Raw genomic sequence first — 19,013 nt, 5'->3', positions numbered from 1 at the left:
CCGGGCTTGGGGTGGTCTCCGCGGGGGAGGAAGTTCCCGGGCCCGGTGGCCTGCGTCACAGAGGGCTGGGACTGTGGAGCCGACCGGTGGGCGGCGCGGCGACCCCGGGGCCGGGCGCTGGGCGGCGCTAGCTGCCGCTGGCCCGGCTGCTTGCAGGGCGGCGCTGGAGGCGTCTCCATCCGCGGCCGGGGAGGCGGAGGGGCGGAGGGCTGGGAGGCTGGGGCGTTAGCTGAGTCCCGGCTTGGAGCCCGCGAAGAGGACTAGGAGGAAGGCGCCTCCGTGGCCGCAGCCGCAGTGCTCTGAGCGCGACGAGCCATGAGCAGCGGCCCCGCGAGCGACCCCGCTGTCGCTGGCCGCCGCTGAGCCCAGCCGGGGGACGGCTCGCCGCTCCCCAGCACCCTTTGCAGACGGCACCCTCTCGCCCAGAGGTAAGGGCGGGGACCGCCGAGGGATGGGATGGAGAGGGACGGCCCGCCGGGGACCGGCGGCTCAGTCCGCTAGGTGCGCTGGGGCCACGACTCGCCCCGCCTCGCTCGCGCCCCTGCCTTTCCCCGGCTCTCGGGAGGGCAGACTGTAGTCTCCTGCCCAGCGTGTGGTCCCTGGAGCCATACGCTGCTGGGGCTCGGGGACCCGCCAACCCCTTCCCCACCCTTCCCCACGCCAGCCCCAGCGACGGGAGAGAGACCCCAGCCTGGCGCCAAGCGCAGCGCGGCAGGTTCTGCGGACTTGGGGGGATGGGGCTGGGGGACCAGGAGGAAACGGGGCCACGCTGGGAGCGATCGTCGTTCTACCTTAAAAACCCCTGAGACCCCAGGGCCTGTCCCTTCTGGTCTGCTCTTCCCTTGCCGCCCCGAACCCCTGAAGTTAGCACTTTTGGAGAGAGGGAGGAATTAGAAGGTCTCCGAAGGGAACGAGAGCGCGATGTCTGCTCCCCAGCAGGACCCTAGGGGAGGGAGGGTTTCGCCGGATCGCGCGGGCCCCAGAAGCAAGGTGTCTAGGCCGGCGGTCGAGGCCAGGACCGCTGCCTTCGACCCAAACCCAGGGTCGCCGGTCTTTCCCTTTCCAGCTGGTTCTCAGCGACGAGATGGTGAGGGATGGAGTTAGCAACTCAGCAACCTTAGGATGTGCTCTGTAGACCCTAATTCCTTCTTCTCTCCCTCCGCCAGTTCTTCCCTCCCCCACCCACGCCTGCCGGGGTACATCAGATTCCAGTCCCTTCAAAACCTCGCTCTGTACCTAGCTTTGAATGCCACGGACACCTAGCCCACATCCCAGAACGGATATTTCAGAGGATTAGGGCCAAACTTCACTTTCGAATTCTTTTTAAGCATTTTAAACTCCCAGCAAACCAGTTAGGAAGCACTTTCAAGTCCCCATCCACCTTAAAGTAAAAAGTAAGAACCGATTAACCTCTGTGGGAGTGCCGGTGTTGGGCGAGGGAGGCTTGAGTGACTATTTCATGCAGCCTTATGGGGGAGGAATAGGTAAAGGAAATGGCAGCCCTATTTTAGTCACACGCTTCTTACAAGCCATCGATAGTGTAAGAAATGTAGCCTTAACCAACGGTCACATTTCCGGACAGGTATGTAGTGGTTTCCTAAGGCATACCTGAGGTTTCTTCATGGACAAGTATTTAAAATGCCATCCAGATGAGAGATGAGGACAAGTGGTCTTAACCCTCTCGGCACAATACTGCAGAATCGTCAGAGCCAATCAGCTTTATGTGTTTTTACATTCTCTCTATTTTTTAATGATTTATGTAAGCCCCAAAGATAAGCCGAACTTCACAAAATTTGCTCAGATTCATAAACCATGTGTTGGGTGTGTGGACATAGATAACAGATTAGATGTATACAACTCTTATCGGTGATATTTGCATTTCTTGTGACTTGCTTAAATAGGGAAGACCCTGGATGTGACCCTGATTTGCTTTACTTTCGAGTGATTATATACTCTTTAGGTCAGTGTGTTTGTTTGCTTTGGGGGGAGAGGTGGGGAGCAGCTTTGCAAGGATGGATGTTTTTCATGGTTCACATAATAGACTGACCACAGATAAGGCCCACTAACCCAACAACCATATCAGAGATAGCAACCATGTTTAACAACTTTCTTATTAATAAAATGATCAAAGCCTTTGTTAATGGTACTAATCTCTTATTTCTCAGATTGACTAGGCACTTACCTAATGAAATGTGTTTTTAGAAGGGAATGCTTTTAGTGAAAGTAAAAAGTATGAGGAACTGTAAGAGAAAAGAATGAATAGTTTTCCACTTATAGGAAGTTTATCTTTTAAAAAACTACAAAGTTAGCAATATTTTTAACTTCTAAGGTATCTAATTTTTACCAAATTTTTAATGATTTTTAATAGTCTGTAGTATTTTTAAGTTGTAGTCACCAATGACTTTATAATAAAGCCCAAGTTTAAAAAGAAATAGAGTGGAAACACTTATTTTGCCAAGTGTTGTGTTAATAATTTAATAAGGAGCATCACTATAATACGGTCTAGTTGCTGTAGGTGTCTGACATATTATCTCAGAATCTGACAACAAACCCTTAAGGTAGATGGCCATTCACATCTCACAAAAGAAAGAGGCTCAGAGTTTGTGACTTACCCAAGACTCTACAGCCAAGTTAATGCCTGAACGAAGCCAAGCCTCTAGTATATTTTTAAAAATTTTATTGGGTATAATTGATTTACAATGTTGTGTTAGTTTCAGGTGTACAGCAAAGTAAATCTGTTATACGAATACATATATCCAAAGCCTCTAGTCTTAATGATTTACTTTTTTATCCAAAGCTGCCTCTTTTTCTTTTTCCTACATAAATTTTTGTTAACTTACCGTAATGACTGTATGAGGAAATGGAGATCAAGGAAGTTTAAGTCACCTGTCCAGGGTTTTCCATGTAACTTGTATACAGCAGAATTCAAATTTGGAATCAGGGCCATCTGTTTCCCAAATCCCTGTTCTTGCCACTGATCTCTATTAAATGACTGATTTAGAGCTTAACCTAATGAGCATTTCACTCCTGCTCATCAGCTGTTCTCATCCACATGATAATGATGGCCTCATGGGCTGCAAACACTCCCAAAGACTTTATACTCAGTCCCTGGAGTGCTGGCTATATCTCTAGCCCCAGAACACTCATGAAAGCATATTGCAACCAATATGTGAGGTGACATCACTATGCACCTTGAATTCACTTAATTTCTCTTAAAATATAAATCATTCTAGACTGGCATGGGGTAAAGGGCATGATCTCAAAATCGGAAAAGCTGATACAAATTCTGGCGCTACTGCACAATACAAGTGCCAACTAACTCACATTATTGAGCTTCTCTGAGCCCCAGATTCTTTGTGTGTAATGGGGTTATTAATAAAGCCTACCTAGCTGGATCACTGTGTAGATTAAATGTAACAACGTATATGAAGGACAGCTCCTGTCCACATAGTAGATGCTTAATAAATAGTAGGGGTTACTGTATTCTAGCATGGATCAAAATTTCTGCTTTATTTTACATTTGTGTATTTTACGTGCATATAGCGATAAGTCGATGTTGTCAGTGGTTCACTCTTTTGTATAAAGACCTTATCTGGTTTTTAGCATCTTTAACTTTTGTATCATATCCTTTTTTTGTAGTCTTGACTTATAAACATTTACTCACCTTATATAGTTTTTCCTTTGCTCACTCTGCACATTTTTTAGAACATTACTAGCCATATTTCAATGGGATGGAATTTGTATTTTTTGGCAAATGCACTATCCTGTTTTCTGCCTCTCCTGTGTGGCCTCGAACATCTAGAACATTAATATACTCCCGTTTGCTCCCAGCGCTGGCACAGAAGGGCAAGAGGGTAATCTCAGAGCTTTTCTTAAAGTAGATAGTTTGGCAGGTATATTGAAAATTTCCTAAACGTATTAAAAGATAGAGAATAACTGAACTCATTTCCAATATCAGGCATGAAACAAAAAAATAACTTGGGCTCTTTACTTAGAACTGTAACACACTGTCACAAGTTCTGGGAATGAATTTAGGATCTTCTTCTAGTGTTGGATGGGTGTCCTTTTAAAATATTCTATAGTCTATGAGTGGCAGTTGGTAGAGACATGGTAATATTTAGGAAATGAATAGAGTTAAGAAAAGAAAAGAGGAAATTGGCGAAATTCAAAAAACAATTTTAAGAAAAATGTTGTAAAGCTTAGAGAAACAACTGAAAGTGTTCCAGATGACTGAAGTATTTGGGGTCAAAGGCATCCAGGAGAACTATATGTTCTTTAAAGAACCCTTCAAAGAACTCAGAAGAACCCAAGCTCTGCCCATACTGGAGAGGGGTAGGTCGGAAGAGCAAGGACAAAAATTAGTTTGGCTAAACCCAAACACTGCCCGAGGGCTGGAAGCACAAGAGAGAATAAGGAAACTCTTAGGGAAGCATTTCTCAATCTTTAGTTCATTACTACCCTCCCTCCAGAGTTTTTTTTTAGATACATTGTAATGCCACAGATACACTGGTATACCCATTTATGTACTGTGGCCTGTTGGCAGGCTACAATCCTGAAGATTCTTTTACCCTGCCCCACAGACCCAATTTTTGACAGGGACAGGATTGCCCCCCTGTTGAGAACACATGGTAGAGCATGATTCTAGATTATGTTTGAAAACCATAAAAGAGCCATATGGAACTAAAAGACATGAAGAACAGTATATACATATACATTTTTTTCCTTTATAAAGAAGTATACTTTATTGGCTCTCAAGCTGAAATATGTTTGTAAAAATATGTCTTCCAATTGTCCCAGTTTCATCTTGGCAAAATTTTAAATTCATTAAGTTATCTTCCAAAGCCACCTCTACCTGTGTTGTTTTGTTTCTGGGTGGGAAGCCCTCCCCAAACTTTAAATACTCAGCATCTTTTATTTACTTACTTCTATTATGCTGGGAAGGCTCTGATACTAAACATTCATTCTTGTGACTGGTCAATTACACATGAGTATAAATTAGTTTGTATTTATTAGAGCATTTGCATTTTACAGTAGTTATTTATTATTATGAAACACTATGTTCTCTGTCTAAGAGATTTTAACTCATAACAAGTAGATATTTGGGGGTAGGGGTGGGGCTTCTGAAGTCACTCAGCTTTTTCACGTTTGGTTCCTTGCTTTGGTTCCTTGGGGAGCATGAGCCTGGGCTTCTGATGTGGAACCTCAGAACAGTTAGGGTTAGAGGAGCTTGGCTTCTTTCAACATTTGGAGGCACTCAGCCTTTGCATGCTCCTTCCCCGACAACAGCTAATCCTCTTCTTTAGCTTTTATTTTAACCATATTGTTCTTGTCCCTCTCCTTTCCCCTCAAACCTCCAGAAACATCCTTGTTTTTCAACATCTTTTCTCTTTGTTTGATTTTTGGAGCTGCACTGAAAGTCCCATGGGGGCAGAGGCCATATAGGCCATTTCTGTCTTGCTCACTTCTGTATCCACAGCACCTGTACGGTGCCTGGGACAGAGCTGCTCAAGAAACAGTTGTGGAATAAATATTTAACGGTACATTTTACAGTAAAGTTTCTAACATCTTAGAGTGTATCCATTTCCCTTTCTATTATTTTAAATTCTAGAAATGAAATTTGAGGGTGTAATTAGAAGTTATTCTTCTCAATAGGGTCATGAAATATGTATACAGAAATATTTCTATATGTAATTGGAAATTTGGAGTACTATATAAAATATGAAGTCAGAACATCAAAACCAATCCTAGATAAAAGTCACTAAATAAGCTAAATAGATGAAAGCTTGTGGGTCCTGTGTTCTCCCTGTATATATGAAGAACTTGTCAAATCAATAAAAATTACTATGTACTCTTCCTCAGATACCTTAGAGATTTATGAAAATTAGAAACAGGTTCAAATATCTTTTTTTAATGGGAAAGATATAACCTATAAATCCAACTCCTGGAAAAATACAATAGGGGATTTTTTAGCTAATAACACCTTGATTTTTAAAAATATCTATGAGGATAGCTTCGCTAGGAAAAAACAGCAAGCTAATCTGTATTATCGCCCTTGAAATTAGCAAGGTCCAGGATAATGTTCTTAAAGTCAGCAAAGTTAGGAAATACTGTACAGCATACAAAAAAACCTTTCTAGTTAATGCACAGCTATGTGGATCCCTGTAACCAGAAAATGGTTAAAGTTGAGGAGGTAGCAGCTGGAGGTGTGTCTAGGGTTTGGATCTGTGTTGAGTGTTTAAACATTTTATCTAAGGATCTGGATAACATAACGTGTTATATTTCTGTGAGTGGCTCCACAGTGGATAGAGAAGTACAGTGTTGAAGGAAAGACTGGAAATGAGCTTGGCAAAATAAAATAAAATAAAAATGAAAGGAAACAGTCAAAACTGAGCAGTGAAATTCATTTAAGGAAAGTATAGAATTGTAACTTGAAGAAAACTAAATAAACTAACCATACAAATGTACTAGATTTTTGTTTGTTTTTTTATGTTCATTTTTGTATCACCAGTATTTAGAACAGTATATGTTAGCAAAGGATCAGTAAATATTTGTTGAATGACTACATGAATGAAATGCAAGATGGAGAAAGACTAGCTACATGCCATTAGGGCAAAAGTAAAATTAATCCTAAGGAGATGGTGATAGATAACTATAAAACTGAATAGACTGTTAGAAAACACTTTTTGGACAAATCATTTATGAGTATGTGTTAAAGTTTTACTTTAGTCTTACATATAAGAGAAAAGATTTCTGGTAGGTCAGTTTTAAAATTCATCCTGACTAGGGACATTTTATAAGCATATGGCTGGTTAGGTTAGATTAAAAAAATGTGGATCAAGGTCATTAGACTCTTTGCCTAACAGTTGACAGTTAACTGATTACCTCTTTAGCTGGTTTCCAAGGACAAGTCTTATCCCCATTCAGGATCATGCAGGAGGCTAGCCAGTGCAATAAGGATGAAAAAAACTTAAAGATGTAAAGATTGGAAAGGAAGAAGTAAAAGTATCTCTCCTTACAGACTTTGTGTTTGAAATCAGGATTCCATATCCCAAGGAATCTACAAAGCAACAAATAAAGATAAATGCCACACTAATCTCTAACTGACATGTGGGTATTTAAAATTTACAAACAAAATCTTTGAAGTAAATCTGTTGACGGTGACTGTTTCAGTCAGCTCTTGTACCTGAACTTGAAGATGATTTTACTTATCCTGAAAGGGTATCTAATAACATAATCACATCACTAACATTTTAGCTAACTTTTTTTTTACTTGACAGCTTTCCCCTAATGTACTTCAATAAGCAGAACAGCCTACTGTTGACCTAATTAAGGAATTTAAGGAGCAAATCAATTAAAACGAATTATTTCCAGCATCTCTTTTACTTATGAGTGCCACATCCTGGATTATAGGAGAGGGAGCACACCTTTGGTGCTACCTAGAGGCTGTCTAGTGTGTCTCAAACATGTTTTGAATATTAAAAAACTGCTCCTTTTTCTATTGCTCCAAATTTGAAACAATCTCAAAGCAACATTTTAAAATGTTGCCAGATAAGAATGTAGATGCCCAATAATAAAAGAAGGCCATATTGATGGCTGGCTTATTTAACTACAACTAAGAAAGTGTTTAAGAAATCTCAGAATTTTAATTTCTCTAGAGGCCAGGAATCTCTTTATTATTCTGCTTGTTTGTTTTCAGTTATTTATAATATTGAATTATCAAAAATCAGCACAAAAGCAGGAAAGCTAATTGCCCCTTCTGAAAGAACACATTTGGTTTGGGTGAGTGAAAAAATATCTTTTAGCAACTAGGTAGACTATATGGTAAGTAAATAAATTTACAGCTTCATATTGAGAAAAAATTTTTTCCTTAGTTACCAGTTACCTATTCTATTAAGCTAATTAAAAATAATTTTATCTCAATATGTGTTATTTATCCTATAAATCACATAAACTAAAAACATGGTGGATGACAGTATTTAATGTGTTATGCTTTGGTTTTTAAGATAAAATTAATTTTATAAAGCATGTTATATAAGACAATTATTATCGTATTATTATTTAAACGTTATGAAGAACAAATTATATTTATGTATAGATATGATACATAGGTTAAAACCATCATATGATAGTATTTGCCAAAGGTTATTCATTAATTATCTAATTATAATATTAGTCCCAGGTCTTAATATTAATAATGTTTAATTACAATTTACATTGCCGCTTAAAAATGATATAATCACAGTTCATACTAAAAATGTATCAGGGAAATATGACATTCCATGGTTTCATATTACTGCAGGAGTACAACAAACATTAAATAAATTGGCACTAGTTATAATTTAGTGTTGTTGAACATATCTACAAAGACTTAAATCTTTAGTGTAAATAATGATCTAGGGAGCAGTCTCTTAGAACTATCTGAGGTGCTGTGTCCTCAGTTTTATCTGCCAAATAAAACATAATTCAACGACGACAACAACAAAATTATCTGACCTATGAGACAAATATCAAGAAGTTAGTAACTTCCAATTAAATAGGCATCCTATCAGAGGACAGATCAGTCATGCATGAACTAAAATACATTTTAACAGCTTTATTGAGGTATAACCTAGCTTCTATAAAATTTATTTGTTTAAAGTATACAATTCAGTGGTTTTTAGAATAATTACAGAATTGTACAACCATTACCGTAATCTATCTTAGAACATTCTCATCACCCACCAAAAAAGCCTGTACGCATTAGCTATTACTCCCCACCATACCCCCACTTCTTCCCCCAAGCTCTAGGCAGCCCCTAATCTATCCTCTGTCTCTATAGATTTGCCTATTCTGGACATTTCATGTAGATGGTATCACATAATATGTAGTCTTTTGTGACTGGCTTCTTTTACTTAGCATATATTTAAGATTCATCTGAGTTGTAGCATGTATCATTACACCATTCCTTTGAGTTGACAAATAATATTCCATTATATGGGTATACCGTATTTTCTTTTTTCCATTCATCAATTGATAGACATTCAGGTTGTTTCTACTTTGGAGTTATGAGTAATGCTCCTGTGAACATTCATATACAAGTTTTTGTGTGGACATTTGTTTTCATTTCTCTTGGATAGATATGTGCAGAAGTGGAATTGCTGGGTCATATGGTGTCTCTGTGTTTAACATTTTGATATAAATGAAGTATAATTTTTTCATCATCTCCCAAACTAGAATAAAATCAGGGCTAAGACATTTAACTGTCTTTTTAATGAAATTTAACAAAATAGTTTAACTTGTCCAAGTACTCATTATCAGGAATATCAATTGAACTTTGAATTTTATATAATTCAGTCATAGTTTGCAAAGTACTGTTAAAGTACTACTGAATCTCTTTGAATTAAAAGTTCTGATTGAGAAATATAGAAAGAGCTACTGAAGGCTGACCAGAAAACTATTTGCATATTTTTTTAGTTCCTTATCATTAGTGACCTGGATACCACCACTACCTCCAAACTTCCCTTTTGTGCATTTTTCTTTTTTTTTGTTGTGGGACAGTGGTGAATATTTTTCATATTCTCTTATTCTAGATATATATGTTTATTATCTCCTGCTTGGAATATGTGAATTCATTCCTTTGAGTCTTTACAGTCTTGTTAATTTCCCTCTGGAAAGAGGTAAAGGCACTTTTAAAAGTAAAACACCTTTCATTGGCTAACATTCTTTCAGGCACTACTCTTTTGCCCAGGATGGTGATAGAGGGACTGTCTTTTTAAACTGTAGATTCTATCTGTTCTGGTCTATTAGAACTACTCTTTTAATTCACTATCAGACCAAGACCTAGGAGAAACTTCCCTTAACTCTTTCCTACACACTCTTATGAAATCACCCAGGCAGATTTCCCCTTCTCCCTTCATTTCAAAGTGAATCTATTTGTTAAGGAGGTGTTTTCCTAGCACACACAGGACAAACTTCTGTGACCACTTAACTTTCATTCTTAGAGGTATTCAAAGCAAGGGAGAAGCTATACGTCTAGTAGGTGCCCAAAGAAATCACTGACCACAAAAAAACAGAGCACTATAAATAATCACTTACAGAAACAGGCAAATATACAGAAAACCTCTGAACCAATTCCTACATACAGTTTTTTTAACAGTTAGACAAATGCAAATACAAGTGCAAGTATATACACAAACCCACTATAAGCAAAACACAATAAGACTTCTGTGAATGTTGTCAAGGGATAATTTTCAAACAGTTAAACATGACTCAAATGAATATAGAATGAACATGTCAAAGATTTATTCAACTCCTTAATGAAGGAGCTGGCAAGATGGCAAAGCGTTTGGTTTAAAGAGCATTCCAGGAACTATTTTAAAAAGCAATGTTAGAATAACATTGCTAGGTTAGATACAAAACTAGGTAACATCCTTCAGGGCAATAAAAAACATATGTTTGGGGTTTTCTTTTCTACTGAACAAAAATCTGCAAGTCTGGAATGTAATGAGTAGTAATTAGCAAGTCAAAAAAAAAAGAGCATTTCCCTAAATTATCCTTGCGTAGGCCAGTTAAACAGTTCTTCAAGATAGTAATAAAAGGATATTCTGCCCTCCCTTTGCCTCACTTCCAAGTTTTAGATACCTTTTTCCCTAAAAATGCATAGTTGCTCATCCTAAACTTACTTTATAAGGGCTTTGGTTTTTCTTAGTATAACAACAGACATTTGGCCATTGAATGTGTCAAATTCAAAACACTGGCTATGGAAGTTCTCAAATTTAAAATATGGGTTGGAAACTTTGGGTTCTACACTTGACTCCCCTTCTTGGGAGTTCTTTATTTCATTCAGATATCAAAATACCTCTCTGATCTCATCCTGGGGAGGAGTTCTGCTTTAACTCCAACCCCAAGTTTAACCAATTCTTATGGCCCAGCCTACTCTCCAAGCTCTCAACTTAGATAGTAAATCACCATAAGGCCAGTAGAACAGGAGTCCTTTCAGATAGCCACTAGAGTTTGACATTCAAGGGCTCAAATAGCTGTAGATCAGCAAAACATCCCAGGCTCAGGAAGAGAAGCAAGGGATCTCAAAAGCGTACATGCCATGAAGTTCCTTGATCCAGAGGCTGCTTTTTTGAGAAAAACAAATCTCCATGGGACCTCCAAGAACCATTACAACAGAAATTGGTAAACTGTGGCCTGCGTAGTTTGGGTCTGCAACCTGTTTTTGTATGGCCCACTTGCTGAGTTTGGTTTTTACATTTTTGAAGGGTTGTTTAAAAAAATGCAACATAGACCAGATGTGACCTATAAGGCCTAAATATTTACTGTCTCTCCTTCCATAGAATAAGTTTATTGATCCCTGCATTTGAAAAACAAAAAACAAAAAACTTTGTACTTAGCATGTATCAAAGAATTACAATAGATTTCCTGTTTAAAAAAAAAAAAGCTCTCTAGTAGGCTAATTCAAAGATTTGCGCTTGGTAGGGACACTTTATAGGAAAAGAAAATGGTTAGAAAAGTGTTAGATTCAACATCAAAAGAAAATAATATTTGGTTAAAGGCTACTAAACTCTTGGTTGACAGTTTTTCAACTGCTTGGGTGGTAACTAATTTCCCAGAATTTCTTAATGTCATTAAAGTTCATGAGAATCAATTAATCAAGCATTGTATCAGGAACATTAATTTCTTTCTGGGAGGAGGGTGCAAGTTATATTACACAAACAGATTTGGAACTTTTTTTTTATAAGACAACAACTTTACCAAATTCGTTGATTAGCTCTAGTAGTTTTCTGGTAGCATCTTTAGGATTCTCTATGTATAGTATCCTGTCATCTGCAAAAAGTGACAGCTTTACTTCTTCTTTTCCGATTTGGATTCCTTTTATTTCTTTTTCTTCTCTGATTGCCATGGCTAAAACTTCCAAAACTATGCTGAATAATAGTGGTGAGAGTGGACAACCTTGTCTTATTCCTGATCTTAGAGCAAATGGTTTCAGTTTTTCACCATTGAGGACAATGTTGGCTGTGGGTTTGTCATATATGGCCTTTATTATGTTGAGGTAAGTTCCCTCTGTGCCTACTTTCTGGAGGGTTTTTATCATAAATGGGTGTTGAACTTTGTCTAAAGCTTTTTCTGCATCTATTCAGATTATCATATGGCTTTTCTCCTTCAGTTTGTTAAGATGGTTTCTCACGTTGATTGATTTGGTATATTGAAGAATCCTTGCATCCCTGGGATAAACCCTACTTGATCATGGTGTATGATCCTTTTAATGTGCTTTTGGTTTCTGTTTGCTAGTAATTTGTTGGGGATTTTTGCATCTATGTTCATCAGAGATATTGGCCTGTAGTTTTCTTTCTTTGTGACATCTTTGTCTGGTTTTGATATCAGGGTGATCGTGGCCTTGTAGAATGAGTTTGGGAGTGTTCCTCCCTCTGCTATATTTTGGAAGAGTTTGAGAAGGATAGGTGATAGCTCTTCTCTAAATGTTTGATAGAATTCGCCTGTGAAGCCATCTGGTCCTGGGCTTTTGTTTGTTGGAAGATTTTTAATCACAGTTTCAACTTCAGTGCTTGTGATTGGTCTGTTTATATTTTCTATTTCTTCCTGGTTCAGTCTCAGAAGGTTGTGCTTTCCTAAGAATTTGTCGATTTCTTCCAGGTTGTCCATTTTATAGGTGTATAGTTGCTTGTAGTAATATCTCATGATCCTTTGTATTTCTGCAGTGTTAGTTTTTACTTCTCCTTTTTCATTTCTACTTCAATTGATTTGAGTCTTCTCCCTTTTTTTCTTGATGAGTCTGGCTAATGGTTTATCAATTTTGTTTATCTTCTCAAAGAGCCAGCTTTTAGTTTTATTGATCTTTGCTATTGTTTCCTTCATTTCTTTTTCATTTATTTCTGATCTCATTTGATGATTTCTTTCCTTCTGCTAACTTTGGGGGTTTTTTGTTCTTCTTTGTCTAATTGCTTTAGGTGTAAGGTTAGGTTGTTTATTTGAATTGTTTCTTATTTCTTGAGGTCGGAGTGTACTGCTATAAACTTCCCTCTTAGAACTACTTTTGCTGCATCCCATAGGTTTCGGGTCATCATGTTTTCATTGTCATTTGTTTCTCAGTATTTTTTGATTTCCTCTTTAATTTCTTCAGTGATCTCTTGGTTATTTAGTAGTGTATTGCTTAGCCTCCAGGTGTTTGTATTTCTTACAGATTTTTTCCTGTAATTGATATCTAGTCTCACAGTGTTGTGGTCAGAAAAGATACTTGATACAATTTCAATTTTCTTAAATTTACTAAGGCTTGATTTGTGACTCAGGATATGATCTATCCGGGAGAATGTTCCATGAGCACTTGAGAAGAAAGTGTATTCTGTTGTTTTTGGATGGAATGTCCTATAAATATCAATTAAGTCCATCTTGTTTAATGTGTCATTTAAAGCTTGTGTTTCCTTATTTATTTTCATTCTGGATGATCTATCCATTGGTGAAAGTGAGGTGTTAAAGTCCCCTACTATGATTGTGTTACTGTCGATTTCCCCTTTTATGTCTTTTAGCATTTGCCTTATGTATTGAGGTGCTCCTATGTTGGGTGCATAAATATTTACAATTGTTATATCTACTTCTTGGATTGATCCCTTGATCATTATGTAGTGTCCTTCTTTGTCTCTTGTAATAGTCTTTATTTTAAAGTCTATTTTGTCTGATATGAGAATTGCTACTCCAGCTTTCTTCTGATTTCCATTTGCATGGAATGTTTTTTTCCATACCATCACTTTCAGTCTGTATGTGTCCCTAGGTCTTAAGTGGGTCTCTTGTAGACAGCATGTATATGGGTCCTGCTTTGTATCCATTCAGCCAGTCTATGTCTTTTGGTTGGAGCATTTAATCCATTTACATTTAAGGTAATTATCCATATGTATGTTCCTATTACCATTTTCTTAATTGTTTTGTGTTTGTTATTGTAGGTCTTTTCCTTCTCTTGTGTTTCCTGCCTAGAGAAGTTCCTTTAGCATTTGTTTTAAAGCTGGTTTGGTGGTGCTGAATTCTCTCAGCTTTTGCTTGTCTGTAAAGGTTTTAATTTCTCTGTCAGATCTGAATGAGATCCTTGCTGGGTAATCTTGGTTTTAGGTTTTTCCCTTTCATCATTTTAAATATGTCCTGCCACTCCCTTCTGGCTTGCAGAGTTTCTGCTGAAATATCGGCTGTTAACCTTATGGCGATTCCCTTGTATGTTATTTGTTGTTTTTCCCTTGCTGCTTTTAATATTTTTTCTTTGTATTTAATTTTTTATAGTTTTATTAATATGTATCTTGGCATGTTTCTCATTGGATTTATCCTGTATGGGACTCTCTGCGCTTCCTGGACTTGATTGACTATTTCCTTTCCCATATTAGGGAAGTTTTCAAGTAGAATCTCTTCAAATATTTTCTCAGTCCCTTTCTTTTTCTCTTCTTCTGGAACCCCTATTATTCGAATGTTGGTGCGTTTAATGTTGTCCCAGAAGTCTCTAAGACTGTCCTCAATTCTTTTCATTCTTTTTTCTTTATTCTGCTCTGGAGTAGTTATTTCCACTATTTTATCTTCCAGGTCAGTTATGCGTTCTTCTGCCTCAGTTATTCTGCTATTGATTCCTTCTAGAGAATTTTTAATTTCATTTATTGTGCTGTTCATGATTCTTTGTTTGCTCTTTAGTTCTTCTAGGTCCCTGTTAAACATTTCTTATATTTTCTCCATTCTATTTCCAAGGTTTTGGATCATCTTTACTATCATTACTCTGAATCCTTTTTCAGGTAGACTGCCTATTTCCTCTTCATTTGTTTGGCCTGGTGGGTTTTTACCTTTCTCCTTCATCTGCTGTGTGTTTCTCTGTCCTCTCCTTTTGCTTAACTTACTGTGTTTGGAGTCTCCTTTTTGCAGGCTGCAGGTTCGTAGTTCCCATTGTTTTTGGTGTCTACCCCTAGTGGCTAAGGTTGGTTTAGTGGGTTGTGTAGGCTTCCTGGTGGCGGGAACTAGTGCCTGTGGTCTAGTGGATGAGGCTGGATCTTGTCTTTCTTGTGTGCAGAACCACGTCCGGTGGTGTGTTTTGGGGTGTCTGTGACCTTATTATAATTTTAGGCAGCCTCTCTGCTAATGGTTGGGGTTGTGTTCCTGTCTTGCTAGTTGTTTGGCATAGGGTATCCAACACTGTAGCTTGCCGGTCGTTGAGTGGAGCTGTGTCTTAAGGTTGAGATGGAAATCTCTAGGAGAGCTTTTGCTGCTTTATATTACATGCAGCCGTGAGGTCTCTGGTGGACCAATGTCCTGAACTCAGCTTTCCCACCTCAGAGACACAGGCCTGACACTTGGCCAGAGCACCAAGACCCTGTCAGCCACATGGCTCAGAGAGAAAAAGAGAAAGAAGAGAGAAAAAGAAAGAATGAGAAAAATAAAATAAAGTTATTAAAAAATAATTATTAAAAATAAAAATATTAAAAAGTAATTTAAAAAGAAAGAGAGAAAGAAGATAGTAACCAAACCAAAATACAAATCCACCAATGTTAACAAGCGCTAAAAACTATAGTAAAAAGAAAAAAATAAAGCAAAAAACGGACAGACAGAACCCTAGGACAAATGGTAAAAGGAAAGCTATACAGACAAAATCATAGAAAGAAGCATACACATGTACACTCATAAAAAGAGAAAAAGGAAAAATATATATATGTATAAAAGAAAAAGGAGGATGAGAGCAACCAAATCAATAAACAAATCTACCAATGATAATAAACTCTAAATACTAAACTAAGGTAAACATAAAGCCAGGAACAACTTAGATGCAGAAAGCAAACCCCAAGTCTACAGATGCTCCACCGCCTCAATTTTGGGATGATTTTTTGTCTATTCAGGTATTCCACAGATGCAGGGTACATGAAGTTGATTGTGGAGATTTAATCCGCTGCTCCTGAGGCTGCTGGGAGAGATTTCCCTTTCTCTTTTTTGTTCGCACAGCTCCTAGGGTTCAGCTTTGGATTTGGCTCCGCCTCTGCATGTAGGTCACCTGAGGGCGTCTGTTCTTCGCTCAGACAGGACGGGGTTAAAGGAGCAGCTGATTCAGGGGCTCTGGCTCACTGAGGCCGGGGGGAGGGAGGGGTACGGTTGTGGGGCGGGCCTGCGGCAGAGGCCCACGTGACGTTGCACCAGCCTGAGGCGTGCCGTGCGTTCTCCCGGGGAAGTTGTCCCTGGATCACAGGACCCTGGCAGTGGCGGGCTGCACAGGCTCCCGGGAGGGGAGGTGTGGAGAGTGGTGACCTGTGCTTGCACACAGGCTTCTTGGTGACTGCAGCAGCAGCCTTAGCATCTCATGCCCGTCTCTGGGGTCTGCGCTGATAGCCATGGCTGGTGCCCATCTCTGGAGCTTGTTTAGGCAGTGCTCTGAATCCCCTCTCCTCGCGCACCCCAAAACAGTGGTCTCTTGCCTCTTCGGCAGCTCCAGACTTTTTCCCAGACTCCCTCCTAGCTAGCTGTGGTGCACTAGCCTCCGTCAGGCTGTGTTCACGCAGCCAACCCCAGTCCTCTCCCTGCAATCCGATGAAACCCGAGCCTCAGCTCCCAGGCCCCCCGCCTGCCCTGGTCGGGGAGCAGACAAGCCTCTCGGGCTGGTGAGTGCCGGTCGGCACCAATCCTCTGTGTGGGAATCTCTCTGCTTTGCCCTCCGCCCCCTGTTGCTGTGCTTTCCTCCCCGGCTCCGAAGCTTCCCCGCTCCCACACCCACAGTCTCTGCCCGCAAAGGGGCTTCCTAGTGTGTGGAAACCTTTCCTCCTTCACAGCTCCCTCCCACTGGTTCAGGTCCCATCCCTATTCTTTTGTCTCTGTTTTTTCTTTTTTCTTTTGCCCTGCCCAGGTATGTGGGGAGTTTCTTGCCTTTTAGGAGGTCTGAGGTCTTCTGCCAGCGTTCAGTAGGTGTTCTGTAGGAGTTGTTACATGTGTAGATGTATTTCTGATGTATTTGTGGGGAGGAAGGTGATCTCCACATCTAACTCCGCTGCCATCTTGAAGGTCTCTCCTCCAGCATATGAACTTAAAAAGAATTTTCTGACACCAAGTCATCAGGCTTTCCACAAATTTTCATAGAGACTGGGTCTTTGTTTTCAAAATTTGAATAGAGTTGGGGCTCTGTGCCCTGCGTTGAGTATATTCTTTCCTGAAGGTTTAGCCGGACCATCCCTTGAGTTCAGCCATGTGTTTTCAGTTCAAGACCATAACTGGGTGCAAACCACCACCAGATCTGCTCTCCTTTGAGGAGATTAAAAACCAGCCACTGTCCTGGGGACATACTCTGTGACAGGTGGGGTAGGGTAAACAAATATATGTGTGGCAAAGATAAGAGTAGCACTACCACAGAAGAATAGGGAAATATTTGCAAGTATTTAAATATCTGGAAAGAGAAACAACAAAAAATATGACTCATAAGGCAAAGACCTGGAGGAAGGGAGGGAGCCATCCATATCTGAGGAGAGAACAGCAAATACAAAGGCATATCCCTGGCATGATGGGGCAACAGCAAGAAGGCCAATGAGGGTGGAAGGCACTGAGCGAGGGGAGAATAGTAGTTATTAGGAGAGGGTACTGTAGGCTCATGAAGTGTCTTGTCCTCCTCTACTCTGAGTGAAGTGAGGAGCCATTATTTAAGCAAATGAGGGTCATAGTATGACTTGAGTTTTACAAGGATCACTCTGGCTGCAGTATAGAGAAGCCATTAGCCAAACTTTATGGCCTCAGGGCCTTTGTAATCTTAAAAAATTATTGAAGACTCCCAAAGAGCTTTATGTGGTTATATTTGTAGATATTTACCATATTAGAAATTTTAAACTGTTAAGTATTAACTTATTTTAAAATAATAAGAAAACATGTTAACACAAATAATATATATATATATATATATATTTTTTTTTTTTTTTAAAGCAGAGGATGCTCTTTTATTTTATTTATTTATTTATGGCTGTGCTGGGTCTTCATTTCTGTGCGAGGGCTTTCTCTAGTTGTGGTGAGCGGGGGCCACTCTTCATCGCGGTGCGCGGGCCTCTCACTGTCGCAGCCTCTCTTGTTGCGGAGCACAGGCTCCAGACGCGCAGGCTCAGTAATTGTGGCTCACGGGCCCAGTCGCTCTGCGGCATGTGGGATCTTCCCAGACCAGGGCTCGAACCCGTGTCCCCTGCACTGGCAGGCAGATTCTCAACCACTGCGCCACCAGGGAAGCCCCAAATAATATATTTTTATGAAAATAACTATATTTTCCCCCAAACAAAATGACAATGTTTTAAATTTTTACATATTTCTCTAATGCCTGGCATTCAGTCTGTTCACTAACATCATGTAGCCTCCAGAAAATTCCTCTGTACATTCACCAGAAAATGTGAGTTAAAAAGGCAAATCGTGTAGTATTCTTATGAAAATAGTTTTGACCTCACTGATTTTCTAAAAAAGGCACACTCTGAGGAAAAAAAATGGTAGAGACTAGACTGTAGGAGAAAAGGATGGAAGCATGGAGACTAGTTATGAACCTGTTGCAGTAAACCACATGCAACATGCTGGTGGTTGGGATGTAGCAGTATAATTAATGAGAAATGGTCAGATTCTGGATATATTTTAAAAGTTGAGCCACTAGGCTTTGCTGACAGAATAGACCTGAGTGCAAGATAAAGAGGTCAAAATTAACTCCAAAGTTTTAAACCAGAGGAACTGTAATGTAGAAGATTGTGGGAATAGCAGATTTGGGGTTGAAATAAAGAATTGTGTTTTGGACTTACTAATTTTGAAATGCCTATTCAACATCTAATTGTAAATGTCAAGTCAGCAGCTGGATGTATGTCTGGAATTCAAGGGAGGAACTTTTTATTGCCTTTACATCCCTCAGTACTTTTAAAAGAAATTATGCATAAAGGTGAGTTTTCTGAGTCTTTCAATGTCTGAAAGGTATTATTCATTCTGCTCTCAGATTTGAAAGTTATTTTGGCTGGGTATTGAACTCTAAATTGACAACTACTTACACTAAGAATTTTAAA

At 39.4% G+C, this 19,013-nt stretch overlaps 1 protein-coding gene across 3 annotated transcripts in view; it reads left to right on the top strand.

The window, feature by feature from the left end:
* The first annotated feature begins 214 nt into the window (after positions 1-214).
* The window catches only part of LRRC8C (leucine rich repeat containing 8 VRAC subunit C), a 90,091-nt gene continuing 71,292 nt past the window's right edge, over positions 215-19,013 (top strand). For all 3 annotated transcript variants that reach the window (XR_014015212.1, XR_014015213.1, XM_081225959.1), the window contains exon 1: positions 215-428. The gene's annotated coding sequence lies outside the window, so the exon portion shown is untranslated. The remainder of the gene's footprint in view (positions 429-19,013) is intronic.

Source organism: Mesoplodon bidens (assembly GCF_964165515.1).
Source record: "Mesoplodon bidens genome assembly, chromosome: 2".
Classification (NCBI taxonomy): domain Eukaryota; kingdom Metazoa; phylum Chordata; class Mammalia; order Artiodactyla; family Ziphiidae; genus Mesoplodon; species Mesoplodon bidens.
Note: the sequence above shows the minus strand (reverse complement) of the source record. Positions and strands in the feature narration are given on the sequence as shown.